The sequence below is a fragment of the Neomonachus schauinslandi genome, chromosome 2 (assembly GCF_002201575.2).
Source record: "Neomonachus schauinslandi chromosome 2, ASM220157v2, whole genome shotgun sequence".
NCBI lineage: Eukaryota > Metazoa > Chordata > Mammalia > Carnivora > Phocidae > Neomonachus > Neomonachus schauinslandi.
Genome location: NC_058404.1, coordinates 82829045 through 82846938, shown reverse-complemented (window position 1 = coordinate 82846938; position 17894 = coordinate 82829045).

Below are 17894 nucleotides of genomic sequence, written 5' to 3'. Positions count from 1 at the left end.
TATTCCATGCCACACTCCTCAAGTTCTCTCAAGAGATTATATCAGGAAGAATGTATGTTGCCAGTGATTTAAGCAAAAGAGATATTATTGGTGTGTGGGGGGAGGCTTTATTGACGCTCATGCATCATTGATGCTTAATATCCTTCTTGAAATCCTCAATCTTCCTGGCTTCTGTGGTATCACTCTCTTAAAATTCTTGTTCTTCTCTGTCATCTTTTCAAGTTCCTCTTCCTTTCTTCTTTTAAAAAAAGAGTTCTTCTGACTCTTTTTTTAAAAAGATTTGTGCTATTTATTTATTTGAGAGAGAGAGAGCATGGGGGAAGGGCCGAGGGGAGGAGGAGAATCTCAAGTAGAAGCAGGGCTGAGCACGGAGCCTGATGCGGGGCTTGATCCCATGACCCTGAGACCATGACTTGAGCCAAAATCAAGAGTCTCACCCTTAACCAACTCAGCCATCCAGGCACTGCCCCCTTTATCTGACTCTTAAATTCTAATGTGCCCCAGAGCTATTCTGAGTTCTTCTCTTTTCATTTGACACACTGTCCTTGGGTAATTTTATCCATGCCCATAGTCCGAAGTACCAACTGTACTCATGATTACCAATTCTCTTCTCTTCCCTTTTTCCTTCTCCTCCTCCTCCCCATCCTCCTCCCTCTCCACCACCTCCTCCCCCTCCTCCTCCTTCTTCCTCGTCCTCATCTTCCCCTCCTCCTCCTTCTTCTTCTTCCTCATCTTCCCCTCCTCCTCCTTCTTCTTCCTCTTCCTGCTCCCCTCCTCCTGCTTCTTCTTCTTCTTCTCTCTCCCTCTCTCTCCATCTATCATTTTATCTAACAAATATTCATCGAGAATTATACAATGTCAGGCATCATGCCAAGCACTCTGGACCAGATTCCTGCCAGGGCTCCAGAACCACACAGTCTATGTGACCTTTCTCTATGTGCCTCAAAGGCACCTTAAATTCAGGGTGTCCAGAACTAAACACATTACTCCCTAATCCTCCAAACATATTCCTCATTCTGTATTCCTTGGCCTATAGACAAGCATTATCATTCAGAAGGGTGCCCAATCAAGAATCCTAAGAGTCACACCTGAGCTCCCCGGCATTATTCTCCCTGCTTCTAATCAGTTTCTAAATTCTACCTCTTAAGTACTTCTGTCTGTTGTATGGTGGTTGTGTGACCATGCTCTAGAGTCAAATCTCAGCAATACCACTTGCTAACTGTATAACATTAAACCTAAGTTATTTAATCTCTCTAGATCTCATCTTTCTACTCTGTAAAATGGGGATGGAGCCCATTTCACAGAGACATGGTAATAAATGAAACAATCCACATACAGTACATAGTACTGTATCCAGCACACAGAAAGTTTTCAATAAATAAAGATCATCTTAATAACATCATCTCTATTGACATTATGTTAGTTCAAACCTCTGTCCTTTCTTGGCTAACATCCTAACTGGTCTGCAATAGCATCTTAACTGGTCTCTATGTGTCTTATCTTGTCCCTCATCAGCCCATTCTTCATATGGCTACCCAAAAATCTGATCTAAAATAAATTAGCATAAAATAGAAATGCAGTAAACTACAAAGTGAACAGTTCATAGTCAATTAATAACATATGGAGGAAAAAAGTCTCCCCATATAGGGTCTACCTAAAAATTAGCAGGTCAATAATAGTAAAGACAGAGATTTATAATCAACTTTCAGACAGAAATCACATTTCCATATATTAGCAAACTTCCTCCACAGAAAATACTATCATATCCATTAAGCTTGGCCTAACCAAAGCAAGTAGTTAAGCTCATTTATTACAAGATTTTAGTTCTTGGTTCTTTGTTGATTGTTCAAAACCTAAAGTAAATGAATGTTCATAACTATTTTCAATACCAAGGGAAGTCCACCAATAAAAAGACCTGGGTAGTACTGAATTTTTGATAAGCACGTTAAAATGTTGTTAATAAATAAATAAAATTCTTAATTGTCAACAACCTGAGGAACTTTGGGGATGGAAAGAGATACAGCATAAAAAGATTTACCTGGAATCTATAAATGTAAGAATTTAGCCATAAAAAGTCTGGGCAATGTTAAATCATGTTGGTAAAATAGTTATCATTTGATATATTATGGAAATCTTTTTAAAGAGCAAAATTATACCACTGAATTTTGTGTTTCTATTCCAAAGCGGGAGAAACCTTACAGCAAAATGTAAGAGAGAATTCCTTTTAACCTGATAGGCTGGAACAGGCTAATATCATTTGTATCTATAAATACTGATCTATTAGATATTAGCCTACCTCTTATTGTCTATGATCAATAACATGTCTTGATTGGACTATAATAAACTGGCCCCTATCTGTATCACTCAGACAGAAAAATACTCCCCAAGAAAGGTATGGTTTGGTTTAACAAAGCAAAGGAATTTACCTAAAAATGTGCAGATAACTAAGAAAATTTTAATCAACCTTTTTACCATGTTCTGAAAAAAAATGCATAAAATGGCATTTTCTCATTATTTAATCACATATTTAATTAAACACACACAAAATTGATACTGTTTTCACTCTTTAAATAAACAAGGCAATGTTATCGTCTTGATTATCAACTCAAAAGACTCAGAGAAAGAAATATTCAGAATACCTTTTCATTGTTGAATGATCTCTGCTTTGTAAAGATTCTACAGCAAACCAAACCTTATAGAATAAGTAATATTCTCATTACTGCTGCTCTTTGGAAATAATTTCATCTGTCATATAATCCCATCTTGAGCTATGTCATTAAAAAGTTATAAAAGACAGAGATTGAAAGATCAAGATTAGTTCCTTCACAGATGAGACCACAAAATCAATGAAGCAGCATTATTCACACACACAAAAAGAAAATGCACAACTTTTACTGCTCTTATACCAAAAAAAAAGTTAAAAGGCAGAATTTCCATATCATCACACCACAAATCCTGGTCGCAAATGTATGTCATTGTTTGCATATGCATTTGGAGAGTTGGGAAGGGAAATTGTTCAGAGATTTTTTTTTAATGGCTACAAAGTGATGGCATATTCTAAAAAGAAAGGCATTTTTTTGAAATCCTGCCTTACTCCAAAGCACAAAATATTATTTAAAAAATTTGTTGACAGGGGCGCCTAGGTGGCCAGATGGTTAAGCATCTGCCTTCGGCTCAGGTCATGATCTCCAGGTCCTGGGATCAAGCCCCACGTAGGGGTCCCAGTCAGTGAAGAGTCTGCTTCTCCTTCTCCCTCTGCCTCTCCCCCTGCTTGTGCTCTCTCTGTCTCTGTCTCTCTCTCAAATAAATAAATCTTTTAAAAAATTGTTGGTAAATAATGCATTGGATGCTTTCTATAATATTGGAGCTCAAATTTATACCTTCCTTAGCTCTGTCTAGAATAAACAAATGCACAGATCTAAAGATGTATATGTGTTTACTTTTTTAGCACATATGAAAAAAGATGGTATTTGACTCAAATTAATTTTAACAGTGAATATGACTAATAATATGTGTAACTTCCAGGCTAACATAGCAGTTCCCATAGGTGATAATAGAAGAAAAAGAGTGAGCATAATGTGATGAAAGAAATATACATGAATCCATTCCAGTTGCTTCTATAGAATTTGATGAAATGAACAGTTCCCTATAAGGCCAATTAAAACTGCTGATGAAGCTTTCAGAAAGATTGCATAAATCATTTTGAACCTTTCAATTTTGGTCTAGCACTATTACATTCTTCACAAAATCTTCAGCAATAATCAACATTTTCATCTTATTGAGAAAAGAAATTTTGCAAGAAGCAGTTCATCTTTCATTTGATGTATGAAGTCTATTTCAAATGTATGCTCAATCTCTAGAGATAAATTCAATAGCATGTTCTCAAGAACAGCCTCTCAGTCAGTCCTATCTTTAAACAAAAGATAGTTGCACTGCCAGGGGCACCTGGGTGGCTCACTCGTTAAGCGTCTGCCTTTGGCTCAGGTCATGATCCCAGGGTCCTGGGATCAAGCCCTGTATCGGGCTCCCTGCTCAGCGGGAAGCCTGCTTCTCTCTCTTCCACTTCCCCTGCTTGTGTTCCCTCTCTCACTGTGTCCCTCCCTGTCAAATAAATAAATAAAATCTTAAAAAAAAAAAAAGATAGCCATGCTGCCAATATATTGCTGTTGTTTTGATAAATGACTGTGGTAACATATCATTCCAGTTAAACAGGCTCTACTCACCACAGTATCTCTTTCCTTCGTATCAGTCACCAACATTCATTTCTTAGATTAAACTTTGTTTCCTTCACATTCTGTACAATATGTGCTTGAGAATAAACATTCAATTTTCAACACCCTCATTATTATCCCTACCTAACAATATCCTACAAGAGCAGTGTGGTATAGTAGAAATTACATGAACTTTGAAATAAGACAGACCTTGATTAGAAACTCAAGATCACTTACTCAATATATGACCTTGAGAAAATTACCCTGTGTCTGTTTCATTATCCATAAAATAAGAATAATACTTCACTTGCAAATTTATTGTAAAAATTAGGTGTAGTACATTTAGAAAATACATCTCCTCACCAAGTAATAAATATAAAAGCTTGCATTAAAGCAATATGTTCTCATCTTCTCTTGTTGATCTCTATCTTTTTGCACAGATAATGCTTTTACTACTATATTACTATTTTAATAATACTAAGAAGGCCTCCATGAATTATTTAATCTCATTCCTCACTCTCCACATTATCATTGATACATTTCCCACATCTGCTGCATTCCCACCCAGGTGATCCTATAAGAACTGGAGTCAGCTCCAGAATTTCTATATAGAAGGAACTTGGAACAATGATCTGGTAGGAAGGACACATCAGGAAAATCGTCTTAAAGTGAATTCGCACAGCAAGGACACTATTTTAGTTCCAGTGTAAATAGAGGGATTTTTGCATTGATGCTGTACTTACAAAGCAAGGACCCTGTTTTTCATATATGTTATATGTTTTAGAGGTAGTTTTTCAGGAGGCTGATGTAGATACAAAGAACCTAAAAATCCCCTTCCTTGCATGATGCCCAGCCATCATTTGGCCCATCATCAACCATTAACCTCCATGACACTTTTCAAAATTGCATTCTTAGATCACATTTGTATCTATACCAAGAACACTCTTCTTTTCTCATAACCTATTTCCTCTTCCATGTCCATGGCTATCCTAAGAGATATTAAAAGTTATAAACTGTTCATTTCCCATCATCTAATTTTGACCAAAATTTCAGTTTTCTTTTTTTAAATATTTTATTTATTTATTTGACAGAGAGAGCAGGAACACAAGCAGGGGGAGTAGAAGAGGGAGAAGCAGGCTTCCCACTGAGCAAGGAGCTCAATGTGGGGTTCCATCCCAGGACCCCGGGATCATGACCTGAGCTGAAGGCAGTCGTTTATGACTGAGCCACCCAGGCGCCCCTAAATTTCAGTTTTCTTGAATTCCTAAAGCTGCAATAAACTGGCTAATGCTGGAGCCAGACTGCCTGTGTTCAGGCAAGTGTGTACTTTGGGCAAGTTCCTTATCCCCAGCTTCTTCATCTGTAAAATGAAGTTAACAGTGGTAATCTTTCCATAGGATTGTTGCAAGGACTAAATGAATTAATAATGTAAAGTTTGGAAGTTAGTGAAAATAGAAAGTTTAGCTATTATTAACCTTTAACTAAGTTAAAATGGTACCATCTTATATATATGCAGCATTCATTTGGCACTTACCTGTAAGAAACTGCCACATAATCAGGTCCTTGGGATATTTGGCAATTAAGTCCCACTGAGTGGTGTCCCAAATCCATTATTTTTCCCTTTTTATCTGTAGCAAATTGACATTTTTTTTTTCATTCATTCTACATGTATCCATTGAGTCCTAACTATGTGCCACACGCCATGCTGGAAGCTGAGAATATAATGGTGAATAGAAACAGATATTTCCCTTGTGTTGCTTTTATACAGTGGGGGGAGAACACCACCATTCCAATAATCATAAAACAAATAGAAAACATTAACTATGAAAAATGTTACAAGGTGAGGTGCATGATGCTGTAAGAAAGCCAATTTGCCAAAAATCAATTTGCAGAAAGTCAATTTGCCAAAAGTCAATTTTCCAAATGACTGATTCACTGAATTCCCTAACAGACAATTCACTGAAAGTGAGTTTGCCAGAAGCCAATTTCTAGAAAATCAATTTGATGAAAAGTAGTCTGCCAAATCATCATTTTACCAAATGACCAATCCACTGAATTATTGAAGATTTTTTGAAGTCTTCATTTCACCAAAGTTTCAATGCAGTCCTTTTATGACAGCTCTTCAGTCCCAAATTTGACAGTCTATCTGGGCTGAATATCAGTTTCATGTTTTCACATTTCAGATGCCAAGCCCTTACTAATGCCCAATGATCTAATGTAAGCAAATGGTGGGCTTCTCTTTAAATGCAGTTTACTGTCTTCAGACTTAAGCTTCTGCCTATCTCTACCTCTTCCAGAAAGACAGCTGCAGAGAACCATCCTAGGCCAGGGTGATGAACTGGTCATCTGCAAACTGACTTTTGCCAAATTTCTTCTTAGCAAATTGGTCATTCATGAAATTGACTCTCAGTTAACTGTTTCTCAGTGAAATTACCAAGAGTCCATGTCTTGAGAGGCTAACACTGGGGAATCTGACCTTGTCAGACAGGTGAAGGAAGATTTCATTGAGCAAAAAATAACTGATGTCAGAAGGATAACTTAAAAAAACACCCAAACAGGGTGCCTTGATGGCTCAGTCCATTAAACATCTGCCTTCAGCTCAGGTCATGATCCCAGGGTCCTGGAAGCCAGTCCAGCATCAGGCTTCCTGCTCTGCAAGGAGTCTGCTTCTCCCATTGCCCCTCTTCCACTCATTCTTTCAATCCCCCTCTCTCAAATAAATAAATAAAATCTTAAAAAAAACAAACAAACAAACAAGAGGAAGGGGAAACAAAGGGAACAGCATATACAAAAACTATTTGCAAGAAGAAAGCACCAAAATTACAACAGTTTGTAAAATGGCCAGAGTGGCTGGAATTCAGAGAACAAGGGGGAGCTTGTTGTAATTTGAGGCAAGAAATATAGTTGGGAGCTAGACCATGTTGTGCCTCACAGACCATAGTAAAGACTTCTGTTGTTACATTAAGAATGAGGATCCGTAATATATTTTAAGTGGAGAATGACATGAGAAGATTTTCATTTTGAAAGATCATTTTGCAAGTGGTATAGAGATCATATTTTAAGAGTGTGATCACATAGGCTGTTTTCTCACCTGGAAATGTATTATTGCAGTAGTTCAGGAGAGTGGAGATAGTACTTAGACTAGGGGGTATAGAAAAAGTGGAGATAAGTAAATCACTTACAGAGGTTTTTACAATGTAGAAACAAGAGAATTCATTATGGAATAGTGGATATGGGGATGAAAAAGAGAAAAAAATCCATGGACAACTCCTAGATTTCTGGTTTGCAGAAGCAGATTGATATTGCCATTCCTGAGAAAGAAAAAAATTAGGAGGGGAGGAAAAGATAGCAGAGGAGTAGGGGACCCTATTCCAACCGGTCCCCAGAATTGAGCTGGATATCTTCCAGACCACTCTGAACACCCATGAAATCAGCCTGAGATGTAAGAAGATATATCTGGGTCTGTACAAACAGAATATTGCAGGCTGTTGGTTTCAAGGTATGAAGCAGGGAGCCAAGATTCGTGGGCACATATCTGAAGATAAATGGAAGGGGGAGGGAGCTGTGGGGATCCTACACCAACAGTGAGTGATAGCCTCCTGAGCTGGGGACAGGGCACAGACTCGCAGACTGGTAGCAGTGGGGAAAGGACTTTAGGGCAGTGCCCCCAGACTGAAACCTGGAGCAGCGGGGCCACCCGTGCAAAGAGGGGGTGGCTGGCTGTTTTAGAAGCACAAAGGGCAGAGACATGCCCCCATGCCCAGACCTGTAGGTGAGGACTGGGATCCCTGCTGAGGGGTGCACAACCCAGGACGCTGCAGTTTATAGCAGCACAGACAGAAACAGATAGTGTGGCCTGGAGAGCTCACTGAAGAACAGACTGTGATCTCTCTGTTCTGAGGCAGGGGGTTGGAAACGATATCTTCTGCTCTGACTCTCGAAAGAGATGCAGAAAGCCTCCAGGGAAAACCGCCTGAGAACAAAAGTCCCCCCAAAACGGTTTTAACTGAGCCCATCCCCCACCACAGGGAGCAGGGCAACTCTGCCCAAATGGGGTTGCCTGAGTAACAGCATGGCAGGCCCCTTCCCAGAAGACAGGCTGGGAGAACAAGAGGCCGACAACCCTGAGGTCCCTATAAAACAGGTGCATCTTACTTGGGTTGTGATCAATAATTTGGACTCTGTATGTTCCCTTAACCACCCCTCAACAGAACAACTAGAAGGAGGAACCCCCAAAATAGGAAAGACTCAGAGACTGTGACTTCTGCCACAGATTTACAAATGGCTACAGATATAACCAAGATGTCAGAAATGGAATTCAGGGTAGCAACTGCAAAGACAATAGCTAGAATGGAGAAATCGATTAAAGGCAACACAGAGTCTCTAAGGGCAGAAATGAAAGCTAAACTGGCAGAACTTAAAAATGCTATCAATGAGATCCAATCTAATCTAGATAATCTAACAGCTAGAGTAAGTGAGGCAGAAGAATGAATTAGTGATCTAGAAGACCAATTAACAGACAAGAAGGAATAAGAGGAGGCCAGGGAAAAACAACTCAAAACCCATGAAAATAGAATCAGAGAAATAAGTGACACCATGAAACATTCCAATGTCAGAATTATTGGGATCCCTGAGGGGGTGAAGAGAGAGAAAGGACTAGAAGATATATTTGAGCAAATAGTAGCTGAGAACTTCCCTCATCTGGGGAATGAAACAAACATTCATGTCCTAAGGCAGAGAAGATCCCTCCCAAGATCAAGGAAAACAGGCCAACGCCTCAGCATGTAATAGTAAAATTCACAAATCTTAGAACCAAGGAAACCATCTTAAGGGCAGTTAGGGAGAAGAGATTCCTTACATACAGAGGGAGGAACATCAGAATAATGTCAAACCTATCCACACAGACAAGCCAGAAAGGGCTGGGAAGACATATTCAGGGTACTAAATTAGAAGAACATGCAGCCAAGAATACTTTATCTGGCAAGGCGGTCATTTAGAATAGATGGAGAGATGTAGATCTTCCAAGACCAGCAGAAACTGAAAGAATATGTGACCACTAAGCTGGCACTGCAAGAAATATAAAGGGGGGTTCTATAAAAGGAGAAAGATCCCAAGAGTGATATAGAACAGAAATTTACAGAGACAATCTACAGAAACAAGGTCTTCACAGGCAACATGATGACAATAAATTCATATGTTTCAATAATCACTCTCAACGTGAACGACCTAAATGCTCCCATAAAACGGCACAGGATTGCAGATTGGATAAAAAGACAGGACCCATCCATATGCTGTCTACAAGAGACTCATTCTGAACCTAAAGATACATCCAAACTGAAAGTGATGGGATGGAGATCCATCTTCCATGCCAATGGACCTCAAAAGAAAGCTGGGGTAGCAATTCTTATATCAGACAAATTAGATTTTAAACTAAAGACTGTAGTTAGAGACACAGAAGGACACTATATCGTTCTTAAAGGGTCTATCCAACAATAAGATCTAACAACTGTAAATATCTATGCCCCCAACATGGCAGCAACCATCTACATAAGCCAACTGTTAACCAAAATAAAGAGTCACATTGATAACAATATGTTAATTGTAGGAGACCTCAATACTCCACTCTCAGCAATAGATACATCATCTAAGCAGAAAATCAACAAAGAAACAAGAGCTTTGATTGACACACTGGACCAGATGGATCTCATAGATATATACAGAACATTCCACCCTAAAATAACAGAATACTCATTCTTCTCAAGCACACATGGAACTTTCTCCAGAATAGACCACATACTGGGTTACAAATCAGGTCCCAACTGATACCAGAAGATTGAGATTATTCCCTCATATTCTCAGACCATAATGCTTTAAAACTGGAACTCAATCACAAGAAAAAATTTGGAAGAAATTCAAACACTTGGAAGCTAAAGACCACTCTGCTCAAGAATGTTTGGGTCAACCAGGAAATCAAAGAACTTAAACAATTCATGGAAACAAATGAGAACAAAAACACACTGGTCCAAAACTTATGGGATACTGCAAAGGCAATCCTAAGGGGGAAATACATAGCCATCTAAGACTCACTCAAAAAAAATAGAAAAATCCTGAATTCACCAACTAACTTTACACCTTAAAGAACTAGAGAAAAAGCAACAAGTGATGCCTAAGCCATGCATTAGAAGAGAGATAATTAAAATTAGAGCAGAGATCAATGAATTAGAAACCAGAAACACAATAGATCAAATCAACAAAACTAGAAGTTGGTTCTTTGAAAGAATTAATAAGATCGATAAACCACTGGCCAGACTTATCCAAAAGAAAAGGGAAAGGACCCAAATTAATAAAATTATGAATGAAAGGGGAGAGATCACGACTAACACCAAGGAAATAGAAACAATTATTAGAAATTATTATCAACAACTATATGCCAATAAATTAAGCAACCTGGAAGGAATGAATGCCTTCCTGGAAACCTATAAACTGCCAAGACTGAAACAGGAAGAAATGGACAACCCGAATAGTCCAATAACCAGTAACGAGATTGAAGCAGTGATCAAAAACCTCCCAAAAAACAAGAGTCCAGGAGCTGATGGATTCCCTGGTGAATTCTACCAAACATTCAAAGAAGAAATAATGCCTATTTTCTTGAAGCTGTTTCAAAAAATAGAAACAGAAGGAAAGCTTCCAGACTCATTCTATGAGGCCAGCATTACCTTAATCCCCAAACCAGGCAAAGACCCCATCAAAAAGGAGAATTTCAGACCTATATCCCTGATGAATATGGATTCCAAAATTCTCAACAAAATCCTAGCTAATAGGATCCAATAATACATTAAAAGGATCATCCACCATGACCAAGTGGGATTTATCCCCAGGATGCAAGGGTGGTTCAACATTCGCAAATCAATCAATGTGAAAGAACACATTAATAAGAGGAGAGAGAAGAACCATATGGTCCTCTCAATTGATGCAGAAAAAGCATTTGACAAAATACAGCATCCTTTCCTAATTAAAACTCTTCAGGGTATAGGGATAGAGGGAACATTCCTCAAGTTCATAGAATCCATCTATGAAAAACCTACAGTGAATATCATCCTCAATGGGGAAAAGCTGAGAGCCTTTCCCTTAAGATCAGGAACACGTCAAGGATGCCCACTCTCGCCACTATTATTCAACATAGTACTAGAAGTCCTGGCAACAGCAATCAGACAACAAAAAGAAATAAAAGTTATTCAAATTGGCAAAGAAGAAGTCAAACTCTCTATCTTCACAGATGACATGATACTTTATGTGGAAAACCCAAACGACTCCACCCCCAAATTACTAGAACTCATACAGCAATTCAGTAATGTGGCAGGATACAAAATCAATGCACAGAAATCAGTTGCTTTCTTATACAATAATAATGCAACTGTAGAAAGAGAAATTAGAGAAATGATTCCATTTACAATAGCACCAAAAACCGTAAGATACTTCGGAATAAACCTAACCAAAGAGCTAAAGGATTTATACTCTAGGAACTACAGAACATTCATGAAAGAAATTGAAGAAGACACAAAAAGATGGAAAAACATTCCATGCTCATGGATCAGAAGAATAAATATTTTTAAAATATCTATGCTGCCCAGAGCAATCTATACCTTCAATGCCATCCCGATCAAAGTCCCAATGACATTTTTCAAAGTGCTGGAACAAACAATACTAAAATTTGTATGGAATCAGAAAAGACCCCGAATCACCAAGGAAATGTTGAAAAAGAAAAACAAAGCTGGGGGCTTCACGTTGCCTGAATTCAAGCTATATTACAAAGCAGTGATCACCAAGACAGCATGGTACTGGCACAAAAACAGACATATAGACCAATGGAACAGAATAGAGAGCCCAGATATGGACCTTCAACTCTATGGTCAAATAATCTTTGACAAAGCAGGAAAAAATATGCAATGGAAAAAAGACAGTCTCTTCAACAAATGGTGCTGGGAAAATTGGACAGCTATATACAGAAGAATGAAACTCGACCATTCTCTAACACCATACACAAGGATAAACTCAAAATGGAAGAAAGACCTCAATATGAGACAGGAATCCAACAAAATCCTAGAGGACAACATAGGCAGTAACCTCTTCAATATTGGCCACAGCAACTTCTTTCAAGATACATCTCCAAAGGCTAGTGAAACAAAAGCAAAAATGAACTTTTGGGACTTCATCAAGATAAAAAGCTTCTGCACAGCAAAGGAAACAGTCAACAAAACAAAGAGGCAACCCACAGAATGGGAGAAGATATTTGCAAATGACACTACAGATAAAGGGCTGGTATCCAAGATCTATAAAGAACGTCTCAAACTCAACACCCAAAAATCAAATAATCAAGTCAAAAAATGGGCAGAAGACATGAACAGACACTTCTCCATAGAAGACATATAAATGGCTAACAGACACATGAAAAAATGTTCATCATCATTAGCCATCAGGGAAATTCAAATCAAAACCACATTGAGATACCACCTTACACCAGTTAGAATGGCAAAAATTGACAAGGCAAGAAACAACAAATATCGGAGAGGCTGTGGAGAAAGGGGAACCCTCTTACACTGTTGGTGGGAATGCAAGTTGGTACAGCCACTTTGGAAAATAGTGTGGAGGTTCCTCAAAAATTTAAAAATAGAGCTACACTATGACCCAGCAATTGCACTACTGGGTATTTACCCCAAAGACACAGATGTAGTGAAAAGAAGGGCCATATGCACCCCAATGTTCATAGCAGCAATGTCCGCAATAGCCAAACTGTATAAAGAGCCGAGATGCCCTTCAACAGATGAATGGATAAAGAAGATGTGGTCCATATATACAATGGAATATTATTCAGCCATCAGAAAGGAGGAATACCCAACTTTTATATCAACATGGATGGGACTGGAGGAGATTACGCTAAGTGAAATAAGTCAAGCAGAGAAAGTCAATTATCATATGGTTTCACTTATTTGTGGAACATAAGGAATAGCATGGAGGACATTAGGAGAAGGAAGGGCAAAATGAAGGGGGGGAAATCGGAGGGAGAGACAAACCATGAGAGACTATGGACTCTGAAAAACAAACTGAGGGTTTTAGAGGGGAGGGGAAGGGGGTTTGGGGGATGGGTTAGCCCGGTGACGGGTATTAAGGAGAGCACGTACTGCATGGAGCACTGGGTGTTATACGAAAACAGTGAATTATAGATCACTACATCAAAAACTAATGATGTATTGTATGGTGACTAACATAACATAATAAAATTAAATTTTTTAAAAAAGAAAAAATTAGACTAGGTTTGTATAATATTCTCATTCAATGTATTGCTATACATGTGTATATTTTATGTATCTATAAGAATATCTTCTTTCAATTCTTAAGTTATTAAAAAATTAAATGTAAAAAAAGAAAAAAAATGTGAATTTGAAGGTTTTTATGCAATTTAGTGCCTTATGTATGTGGATATTCAATAAACCACAATCTTTATGCCTCAGGCTCCCTCATTTACTGGCTGGTTGACTTTATGCAACTAACTTAAACTCATTGTCCCTCAATTTCTTCAACCTTAAAATAGGAATAATACTAGTGCTTGCCTGGGAAGAAACTAGCTAGCAATATTCCTACAATCCATTCTCTCCCTTTACTACAGGGAGGCCCCCAGAAAAAAAGAAAGTTGACCAAGTTAAATCCCCTTATGAACACGCTAATGACAAAACTGGCAAACACATTAATTATGCCAAGTCATCATTTTACCAAATGATGCTAATGAGAAAGTCCTTGTTTTGGGCTGAATTGTGTCCAGGTTAAAGCCTAATCTCTAATATGACTATATTTGAAGACAAGGCCTATAAAAAGACAATAAAGATTAAATCATGTCGTAAGGGTGGGCCTTAATCCAATAGGCCTGGTATCCTTACAAGAACAGGAGGAGACACCAGAGGCCTCTGCATCTCTCCATATTGCACAAGGAAAGACCATGTGAGGACACAGTGAGATGGCTACTACCTACGAGCCAGGAAGAGAGACCTCATTAGAAACAAATCCTGATGGCACTTTGATCTTGGACTTTTAGACCCTAACTCTGAGGAAATAAATTTCTGTTGTTTAAGCCACCCAGGTTGCGGTGTTTTGTTATGGCAGTTCTAGCAGACTAATACAGTCCTTATCTATGGAAAGCCTTTAGCAGAGTGTACCTGATTTGTTTTGATCGCTTATAGTAGATGAATCTAGAATCTAGGGATTTAGGGGTCAGGTACCAATAACTAAGTATGAAATGGAAATGTGTCATTATTGAAAAAGCTACCTTTTGTGTAAATAATGCAGCAACTTGCATTACTTGTTTAAAGACTTCATATGTTCGTTCATGCCAGAGTGAATCCTGGTGCAGCAAGAAAGGACATGGGGATCTGTGTTTGTGGTCCCAGACCTCTCCCTGCTAAGCCTGTGCTTCAAGATTATTTGTAATTAATATTAGTAAAGCTTGATGCAGAGTAAGATCTCTAATACTGAAGTGTCTGATTTGATAATGCAATCCTTTGTGTTAAGATCACTCTCTCAGAGAACTGTGGTGAGGATTAAATGAGTCAATGCTTGTGAAAATGTAGTGTCAAGTTCATAGAAAATACTCATTAAGTATTGTTATTATTATTCTATTATTATAATCCTAAGGAATATTAAGAAGCTATCATTATGTGAATATTATGTGACAGCCACTTGAACTAAGTACCTTCCACAGATTATCTCATTTATCATCCAAAAAGCCCTAAATTCTCTATTACCATCATATAAGAGGTCTGAAGCCTCAAGATTAATTCATTTTCCCAAGGTCAGATAGCTAGTAAATTCTAATACTAGTTTTAAACTCAGACTCTAACTCCTCAGTTGAGCTCTTGTTCCTAATTCCAAATAACACTGCCTTGTTATACTATCATGTCTCTGAAACCCCTTTGGAATGTCTGTCTAGGTGCTATTTTAGTATGATGAAAGTATATATATATTAATTAGCACCAAAATGGCCTTAAAATGCCAATGCGGTTTCTAAATAAATGTGACTTCCATCTAGGGAGTTTCTAACATCAGGAAAAATTTTTAAAAAATAATAGAGAAAACTATTATTTTTACTCCATTTCTCAAAATGTAATGAGCCTTATATCCCACTGAGCATAATCTCCCCCCTACCCCCGTGGTACCCCAAAAAGATACATGGGATGGTCAATTCTGAATTTCTGAAACAATAAAACTGGAGTTTTAAGAAAATTAACAAGAGGTTTAGTGAGTTTATTTTTCCTCTCTGTATTATAATCTGTATTACATATATATACATACATACATACATATAATCTGTATTACAGATTATATAAGCTATTTTATTTCATTGCTTTTTCATATACAACAGTAGGGATAAGCAAAGAAAGAGATGTAAGTGAACTCTATCAACTTTGTTAATAGCATTAATTAGATCACAATATATGACTAAAATATTACTTTGGAGGATAAAAGAGTATTGATTTGATTTGAAATTATATTTAGAAACAACATAGGCACTCCATAACCTTTATTATAAATGATAGTTATAAACTATAGGCACTCAATTTTGTCTTATCTCATTTTATTCATTAAGGACATTCATTTTTTATAAAACACTGTAGATTGGATATTGAATCCTATTTCTATGGATTTTTATCAACCCACACAATACTGAGAATAAAATGAACAGTTTTCCTGGAACTTATGCAGGTAACTGGAAGGAATTATTTAATAATGTTACCAAGGAAGCATTATGGTAGCCATTCTGTCCATTGTGGTCCTGTTTTCAGTCTAGGTATCAAACAAGAAGGAATTTTTCCTACCAAAGGGAGTAGACCAGAGCTTTGTCATTGCAGAAAACAGGGCATGGCAAAGAAAACAAGGGGTACAACAGTCATATTAGGAAAAGACCACATTTAAAGTAAGGTCTAGGAACTGCAGATGCATAGGAGAAGAAATTTTTGCAAATAATAAAGGCTTTGATACCAAAAAAAAAAAAAATGCCACCATTCCATGGAAGATTTGCATGAAAACTTCCAAAGGAAGATTAGGAAGACTGGGAAGAAAATAAATCTAGATTGGACTACAACAGAGAAGAATGCTTATTAAAAAGAAATGGAAATTGACATCAGAATTTATACTTAATTTTATATAAGTATACATAGGTCAATTGCACATGAAAATGTATATTTATTGTTTTTAAAAATCCTAATATGAAGCATTTCTTTCCTTAAACATTGTTAGAAAGAGATACCATAACTAAAAGGACCTATTGGGAGAGGTGATCCACCGTGGGTAGTTGGCATCCTGCACATTCTTACAGAGTGTGCCAAGAATGCAAAGCCCTAACCACTCTTTGCCTAGGCCATTTCTCAAGGTTGTATTTACAGTGAGCAATCTTGAGAGATAGGGTAATGCCCTCATCCCAAAGAGCAGGCTTGCTTATTGCTTGCTATAAAAGCAGGGGATTCCCATATTTGGTTTTCTTTTCTTATAACACAACCAACTACATGTACAGGCTCCCAACTAAGCCCTCTGTGCCACCCTCATGTAAATGAGGGCCAAGGGGAACTGATGCAAATATACTGATGCTCATGCATTGATGAAGCAGTACCAGCCTAACTTATTAACTTGCAAGCACGGTAAAATCAAATCACAGAACAAACCCTGCTTCACTCTGTAATAAAGATTCAAGAGCCCAGAATAGACAAATGAGATAAATAGCATCTTTCATAATGTGATTTTTAATGTATTTTATTTTTTAGAGCAGCTTTGGGTTTACATCAAAATTCCCCAGAAAGTTTCAAATTTTCATATACCTCAAACCCCCAATTTTATTATTAACAACGTGTGTTCATGTGGTACATTTGTTACAACTGACAAACAAATATTAATACTTTATCATTAACCAAAGCCCATAGTTTACATTAGGGTTTACTCTCTGTTGTACATTCTATGGGTTTAACAAATGTATAATGTTATGTACCCATCATTACAATATCACACAGTATAGTTTCACTGCCATAAAAATCCCTATGCTCGGGACGCCTGGGTGGCTCAGCTGATTAATCGTCTGCCTTTGGCTCACATCATGACCCCAGGTTGCTGGGATGGAGTTCCACATCAGGCTCTTTGCTCAGTGGGGAGCTGCTTCTCCCTCTGTCTGCCACTCCCCCTGCTTGTGCTCTCTCTCTCTCTCTCTCTCTGACAAATAAATAAAATCTTTAAAAAAAATCCCTATGCTCTGCCTTTTCATCTCTTCCTTCCCCCTAACCTCTGGCATATATTGATCATTTTACGCTCTCCTTAGTTTTGTCTTTTCCAGAATGTAATATAATTGAGATCATAAAATATGTAGCTTTTTCAGACTGGCTTCTTTCACTTAGCAACATGCATTTAAGGTTCCTCCATGTCTTTTCATGGCTTGATAGTTCATTTCTTTTTAATCTCATCCACTTATGGTAAGAGAAGATACTTATATAACATCTATCTTTTCTAAATTACTGAGACTTAATAGGTCACCTAACATGGCCTATCCTGGAAAATGTCCCATGTATACTTGAGAAGAATATGCTATTGTTGGGTAGAGTGTTCTGTGTATGTCTGTTTGATCTACTTAGTGCATTGCATTCTTCTGTTTCC